The 7,629-nt window shown below is 42.0% G+C and overlaps 1 pseudogene; it reads right to left on the bottom strand.

Annotated features, from left to right (window-relative positions):
* Positions 1-1,309: 1,309 nt before the first annotated feature.
* On the bottom strand, positions 1,310-2,215 carry LOC101111276 (GTPase IMAP family member 7-like; annotated as a pseudogene).
* Positions 2,216-7,629: the final 5,414 nt, after the last annotated feature.

Below are 7,629 nucleotides of genomic sequence, written 5' to 3'. Positions count from 1 at the left end.
TCTCCAAGAGAAACGGTTATGGGGGAGAGCCCCCGTAAAGTCAGAGGTGCAGGTGAGAGCATAAAACAGACTCTGGTTTTGGGGTTAGATGCTCAGGAACAGGGGGTTTCCTGAGGCTTGATCACGCCTTTGCGTATGCCAAGCCTCCTTCCTCATGACCTTTGCCATGGGCGGAATTCCTCACGCTGGCCCCCGGCATCCATGAACCACAGAATAATGGTGCCAGAGAAGCCCATGCTTCACAAACAAAGTTCTCCTAGATGTGGATTGAAATAACACACCAGTTATTACATCAGTGGGGCCTACACTTAACATAGGCAAGGTTTTTTATTTGAATTTTCCCAAATTGAATCTTTGAACTCTACAAAATGGATCATTACCTGGTTATGTCAATTTCATAAACTCTTAAATTTGTTGGCATTGTGTGGAAGGACAGGTAGGAGCCAGGAGTGCTGGGGAATGAGCTGGGAAGTTATTTAATTCTGGTTGAATCTCACTGTATGGGTTTCCCAGATGATGCTAATGCTAAAGAATCCCCCTACCAATGTATGAGATGTAAGTGAGGTGGGTTTGACCCCTGGTTCAGGAAGATCCCCTGGAGGGTGGCATGGAAACCCACTCCAATATTCTTGCCTGGAGAATTGCATGGACAGAGGAGCCTGGTGGGCTACAGTCCACAGGGTTGCAAAGAGTCGGACAGGACGGATACAACTTAGCCTGCTTGCATGCAGCCCTCACTGCATAACAAATCATCCCAAAACATAGTGGTTTAAAAGAACAGTAATCATTTATTTTTCTCATGAATCTGCAATTTGGGCAGGACCCCGTGGGGAAGACTCATCTTTGCTCTTTGCAGTTTCATCAGCTGGCAGCTGCAGAATGCACTCTGTGCTGCCTCACTTGCAAGGCCAGCAAGCTGATTCTGGATGGTAGATGAACTATCAGCCAGGGGAGTGGACCAGTGACTTCAGGTTCTCTTCATGGGGGCGACCTCTACTCAGGCTTTCTCAAGGGAAGGAAGGGTGGGCAAATTATAAGGGTAAACAATGTGGAAGAGCAAGGAGGCCTTTTCCCTATCTAATCTTAGAAGTCACATGGTGTTGCTTCAAGCACCCACTATTTCTCAAAGCAGTCACAAAGTCCCTCCAATTTCAAGGTAGGGGACATAGACCCATAGCTCAAGGGAAAGAGATCATAAGAGGATTTAGATTGTAAGAAGTCAGAAGATAGGGTTTTAACCATCTTTGGAAAATAAACACTACCACATTAACAAGGTTTAGTAAATTGAGGAGGAAAAATAAACTTTATACTACCACAACATGTACCATATTTTTGAAAGCATAGTTTTAATCATGTTGAATGTAACTTCATCTCAGCTTTTCCTCGTATATTTTTCATTCGTTCCTCATGCTTCTGCTTTAGCAACTTTATTTGTTTCTCCTTTTCTTCTGGGTTATGTGCATGTTCCTTTTCTACTAGTTTAATTTTGCTTTGTAATTCATCAACATAGACTTTCTTCAAGTGTTCCTCCTGCTGTCTCAGCTTTTGGTCTCTGTCCTTGTAAATGGGGTCAAAAAAGTAATCCCCCTGGTTGTTCTGCTCCATCTTGTCTATCAGCTCCATCAGCTCCTGCACCTGAGCTTCCCTCTCAGCCTTCTCTGTGTGTCTGCTGTTACTGATGGCACAGCAGCCATCTCCACACTCCTGGAGGAGGCTTCGTAGGTTTACATCTGCATCCTTCAAAAAAGTCGCTCAGGCCCTGGTCGCCTAGTTCATCTCTGCAAGTGAGTAAGATGATCATATACTTCATGGCTGCTTTCTCAAACAGATTCTTGACCAACGCCACGGTTTGCTGCTCTTCCTGTGTGTGGCGGCCCAGTCTCATGACCAAGACGATGGCGTGAGGCCCGGGACAGGAGGCGAGGACACATCGGCTGATTTCCCTGCAGGTGGTGTTCAGGCTCTCCTTGGTGTCAAAGAGCCCTGGGGTGTCAACAAGGAGAAGCTCTCTCTTCTTCCATTTCCAGGATGCTTCTGACAAGTTTTGGTAATAACTTGGGCAGCAATCTCAGACTCGAATACTTTTTCCCCCCAAGGATGGTGTTTGCAGTGGCACTTTTCGCACTTCCGGTCTTCCCGACCAGCAGGATCCTCAGAGCGTTGTTTGGCGTGGCAGCCATGTTTACATCACGAGATTCTGGCGCGCAGGCACCCACACCACTTTAAGAAAAGGTAGGAGAGAGGGAAATGGTCAATATAGGTAAGTAGGAACCATTCCCACTCTCTTTTTCCCCCCTTCTTTTCCTCCCTGAAAGTTTCTGATGTTCTCTTATGCATATTGACCCCGGTAGAGACAGATAATTTAAAGAGTTGAATTGTTATTTAAGAAATAACCAAGTAGTTAAGAGTTTCCCCACAAAAGTGTCAGGTCTTCATGGTTTCACAGGGAACTCATGAAACCTTTAAAGGCCTGATAATCTCAGTGCTTCTCAAATTATTCCTGATCACATAGCTATGAAGGAACATGTTCAGTTTTTTCTATGAATCAAGTGTAATATTGATTCCAAAAGCTAACAAAGATTTCACAATAAATAAAACTATAGATGTGTCTCATATATAAATATTAATACAAAAGTCCTAAATAAATTATTAGATGTGAAAAGCAGTATCACATGAGTAAGTATGATTGTTTCAGAAATACTAGGGTGATTCAACATGAGGATTTTGACTGTTACAATACATTCCATTAAGAGGTTAAGTAGAAAAGTAACTAGGTGCAGAAGAGTCATTTGGCCAAATTCAACCCTGATTCATGTTTAAAGCAGTTCATCAAATTTAAGTTAATTGATTCTTCTTTAACATGATTATATATATATATATATATATATATATATATATATACATATATATATATATTTAAAAGTTTTGATCACTTGTTTTTTCATGCAACTAAAATCTTTTTTCAGGAACTAAGTTGTGTCCAACTCTTTTATGACCCCATTTACTGTAGCCTGCCTGGATTCTCTGTCCATGGCATTTCCCAAGTAAGAATACTAGAGTGGGTTGCCATTTCCTTCTCCAGAGTATCTTCCTGACCCAGGGATCCAACTCAAGTCTCCTACATTGGCAGGCAGATTCTTCGCCATTGAGCCACCTGGGCTCTGATAGCTCCGTTGGTGAACCACCTGGGACCTAATAGCTCAGCTGGTAAAGAATCTGCCTGCAATGCAGGAGACCCCGGTTCAATCCCTGGATTGGGAGGATCCCCTGGAGAAGGGAAAGGCTACCCACTCCAGTATTCTGGCCTCCAGAATTCCATGGACTGTATAGTCCATGTGTTTGCGGAGTTGGACATGATTGAGTGACTTTCACTTTTCACAGCTGGGAAACCCAGCAACTAAAGCAGTTAATTATGAAACTTCTTTGGATGAAGAAAAAAAAAATTAGCTTGGGCAATGAAGCAAAAAAAAAAAAAAAGAGGTAAGATTAGCTTTCAGTTCAGTTCAGTTGCTCAGTCGTGTCCGAGTCTTTGGGACTGCATGAAATGCAGCACACCAGGCCTCCCTGTCCATCACCAACTCCCGGAGTTCACTCAAACTCACGTCCATCGAGTCGGTGATGCCATCCAGCCATCTCATCCTCGGTTGTCCCCTTCTCCTCCTGCCCCCAATCTCTCCCAGCATCAGGGTCTTTTCCAATGAGTCAGCTCTTCACATGACATGGCCAAAGTATTGGAGTTTCAGCTTTAGCATCATTCCTTCCAAAGAACACCCAGGACTGATCTCCTTTAGAATGGACTGGTTGTATCTCCTTGCAGTCCAAAGGACTCTCAAGAGTCTTCTCCAACACCACAGTTTAAAAGCATCAATTCTTCAGTGCTCAGCTTTCTTCACAGTCCAACTCTCACATCCATACATGACCACTGGAAAACAATAGCCTTGACTAGATGGACTTTTGTTGGCAAAGTAATATCTCTGCTTTTGAATATGACATCTAGGTTGGTCATAATTTTCCTTCCAAGGAGTAAGTGTCTTTTAATGTCATGGCTGCAGTCACCATCTGCAGTGATTTTGGAGCCCCCCAAAATAAAATCTGACACTGTTTCCACTGTTTCCCCATCTATTTCCCATGAAGTGTTGGGACCAGATGCCATGATCTTAGTTTTCTGAATGTTGAGCTTTAAGCCAACTTTTTCACTCTCCTCTTTCACTTTCATCAAGAGGCTTTTAGTCCCTCTTCACTTTCTGCCATAAGGGTGGTGTCATCTGCATATCTGAGGTTATTCATATTTCTCCTGGCAATCTTGATTCTAGCTTGTGCTTCTTCCAGCCCAACATTTCTCATGATGTACTGTTTACATAAGTTAAATAAGCAGGGTGACAATATACAGCCTTGACGTACTCCTTTTCCTATTTGGAGCCAGTCTGTTGTTCCATGTCCAATTCTAACTGTTGCTTCCTGACCTGCATATAGGTTTCTCAAGAGGCAGGTCAGGTGGTCTGTATTCCCATCTCTTTCAGAATTTTCCACAGTTTTCTTATTATTCCACCTTTTTCCCCACTGATGTAAGATGATACTTTAGTGAATATAAATATAACTAAACTGAATATAAATGAGTATAGTGTGATCAATTTAGTCTATTTCTGAATTTTGTTTGTGTTTCACTGTTCTATCTATTCATGCACCATACTGTTTTAATTATAGAAATGATAATGTTCTCCTATCTGGTAAAGTTTCTGGTCTTTCTGGTCATCCTTCACTGATGATTCTCCTTTACTGTCAAGGCTACCTTTTCTATTTTCTTCATTCAAATGAACTTTATAATCAACTATATTAGTTGCATTAAAAAAAAGTGGTGAAAAAAATGTTTTAAGTTTATATTTATGTAAAGACATGTTAAAGAAGTATCTAATGTAAATTTTATAAACTGCCTTAAACATGAATCAGTGTTGAATTTGGCCAAATGACTCTTTTGCACCTAGTTAGTTTCCTTCTTAGTCTATAACTAGAGTGGGTTGTAAGAATCAATTTTTTCATGTTGGGCCACCCTAGTATTTCTGAAATGACCATACTATCATGATGTATTCCTTTTTAGTGTCTAATAATGGCCTCTTCTTCCACCATCAGGATCATGGAATGGCTAAGAATTCAGGGATTATCAAAGCAAATATGGGTTTTGGGTTATGGGACTAAGAAACATTTCTAGGCAAATAGAGAGGGGAATTGTCTTTTCTGAGAATAATAGAAAAATGTGGGAGAAAAACACATTTCCTTGTTTTTTATTTTCTTACTGTTGGAAACAAGCAGTAAATAAAGCTGATATCTATAACTGTCTGTAGCCATCCATCGCTCTCATAACTGCTGAGATTCAGGAACACTGGGATGAAAAGGCCTGGACTAGAAGTGGTCTCTCACTCCAAGGCCCCTGAAGCCAAGGGCACCAAGAACAGTCCCCATCATGTAGCCTCCCTTTTACGACCACTGTTCTCTTCACCACTGCGGGAGGTTTATAACTATAACCACCAATCTCTGAGAAGCAGTGTGGGTAAACAGACCAGGGTTCACAATTTCTGCCAGTGGAAGTGTGGGTATATGTTCTTGTTGTTGCTGTTGTCTTTGTTGTTCAGTCACTCAGTCATGTCCAACTCTTTGTGACACCATGGACTGCATCACAGCAGACTTCCCTGTCCTTCACCATCTGTCAGAGTTTGCTCAAACTCCCATGTCCATTGAGTCGATGATGCCATCCAACTATCCCATCCTCTGTCATCCCCTCTCCTCCTGCCTTCAGTCTTTCCCAGCATCAGGGTCTTTTCCAATGAGTCACTGCTTCACATCAGGTGGCCAAAATATTGGAGTGTCTGCTTCAGCATCAGTCCTTTCAATGAATATTCAGGATTGATTTTCTTGAGGATTGCCTGGTTGAATCTCCTTGATGTCCAAGGAACTCTCAAGAGTCTTCTCCAGCTCCACAGTTCAAAAGCATCAATTCTTCAGTGCTCAGCCTTCTTTATAGTCCAATTCACATCCATACATGAATATTGGAAAAACTATAGCTTTGACTATACAGACCTTTGTCCTCAAAGTCTCTGCTTTTTAATACACTGTCTAGGTTTGTCATAGCTTTTCTTCCCAGGAGCAAGTTTTTCTTCCAAGGAGGGCCCTTTGGATGGAGACAAATCCGCTGCCTGCTGCGGTGCCTTCAGCCACTGCAGTCATCCCCATGGGGCACCGTGAGGGCACTCGATGTGAAAGCACCAGATGCTGGCCCCAGATAGCTCAGTGTACACCAAAGGAATCATTTCAAAGGTGCAATCATTTCATTGCACCTTTCCTACATAGAAAACTACTAAATTCACTAACTGGAGATATCTGAGTTTCTGTAATTTACCATAGTTTTTTATATTTCCAACCACCTGGTGTTTGTTGCAAAATCCTATACATAGTGACTCTTCCCTTGTCTCTTGGGAGTGGATTCTCAGAGCTATCCGAGAGGCTGCCTCCTGGGCCAAATTCTCAAATAAAATTAATTCTCAGCTTTAAGGTTATACACGTTTTTCAGTCAATTTCTTGTTTAAACTGTTGAAGAAGACAGATTCTCCTGAGAATTTGAAAGCTAAATTCTCCTGCGAAAGCCACAACTCTCTCATCCCTGAGACTTCCATGGCCCATCCTGGCCAGAGGTGTAGGTAGGGAATGAAGAAGGACACAAGCTAGTAACCATGCACTGTCGGACCCCGTAAAGCAGGAGGGGAATGTGTGGGTCAGTAAGAGGAACAGAACATAGGCAGAGCAAAAGAGGAAGGTGATAGATTAGATCCCTAGAGCTGCTCCAACAGATCACTACAAACTATGGAGCTTGAAAGCAAGACATTTATTGCCTCACAGTTCTAGTTCAAACTCAAGATGGTGGCAGAGCCGTGCTCTCTAAAGGCTCTCAGATCCTTCCTGGCCACTTCCGGGCTTCTGGGGCTGCTGGCAATCCTCAGCTTCTAGACATATCACTGCAACCTCTTTCCTCTTGCATTTCACTATAAGCAGAAGGAGGAACCAGGCTGCACCTTCCACACTTTGCTTGGAAATCTCTTCAGCTAAATGGTCAGGTTCATCACTTACTGGGGTCGCAAAGAGTCGGACACGACTGAGTGACTGAACTGAACTAAAAAAGCAATATTGACATAACGATATAGAAAAAGATAAAACTGAATCCATTTCCTGATGCCATTCAAATTCCAAATAAATTAGAAATTTAAACATAAAAAAATTAATCCATATAAATAACAGAAGCATAGGTAAATCTTTGTAATGTGGGGGTGGGAGAAAATATGTCCAAAATTTGAAAAAGAGTAAGGAAAGCAAATATCAATTTGATTACATAAAGATCAAGAAGATAATGTGATGCCAAAATAATGCACAATATATAAAGTACACACAAATCAAACCTGTGCTATTCAAGAGATAATTGTGTCTCACTCCCCAAAAGACCTGCAGGGAAGCTAATTTTATTATCAGAATTGTTTAAATGAAGAAACTGATGTGGCTTAAGAATTCTGAGACACTCGCCCACAATCATGGCGCCAACTGGTATTGAGCAGGGAGAGATCCAATTCAAAGTCTGCCTGACTACCA

Source organism: Ovis aries, chromosome 4, assembly GCF_016772045.2.
Source record: "Ovis aries strain OAR_USU_Benz2616 breed Rambouillet chromosome 4, ARS-UI_Ramb_v3.0, whole genome shotgun sequence".
Classification (NCBI taxonomy): domain Eukaryota; kingdom Metazoa; phylum Chordata; class Mammalia; order Artiodactyla; family Bovidae; genus Ovis; species Ovis aries.
The sequence above is the reverse complement of the archived record's forward strand: the minus strand, read 5'-3'. Positions and strand labels throughout refer to the sequence as shown.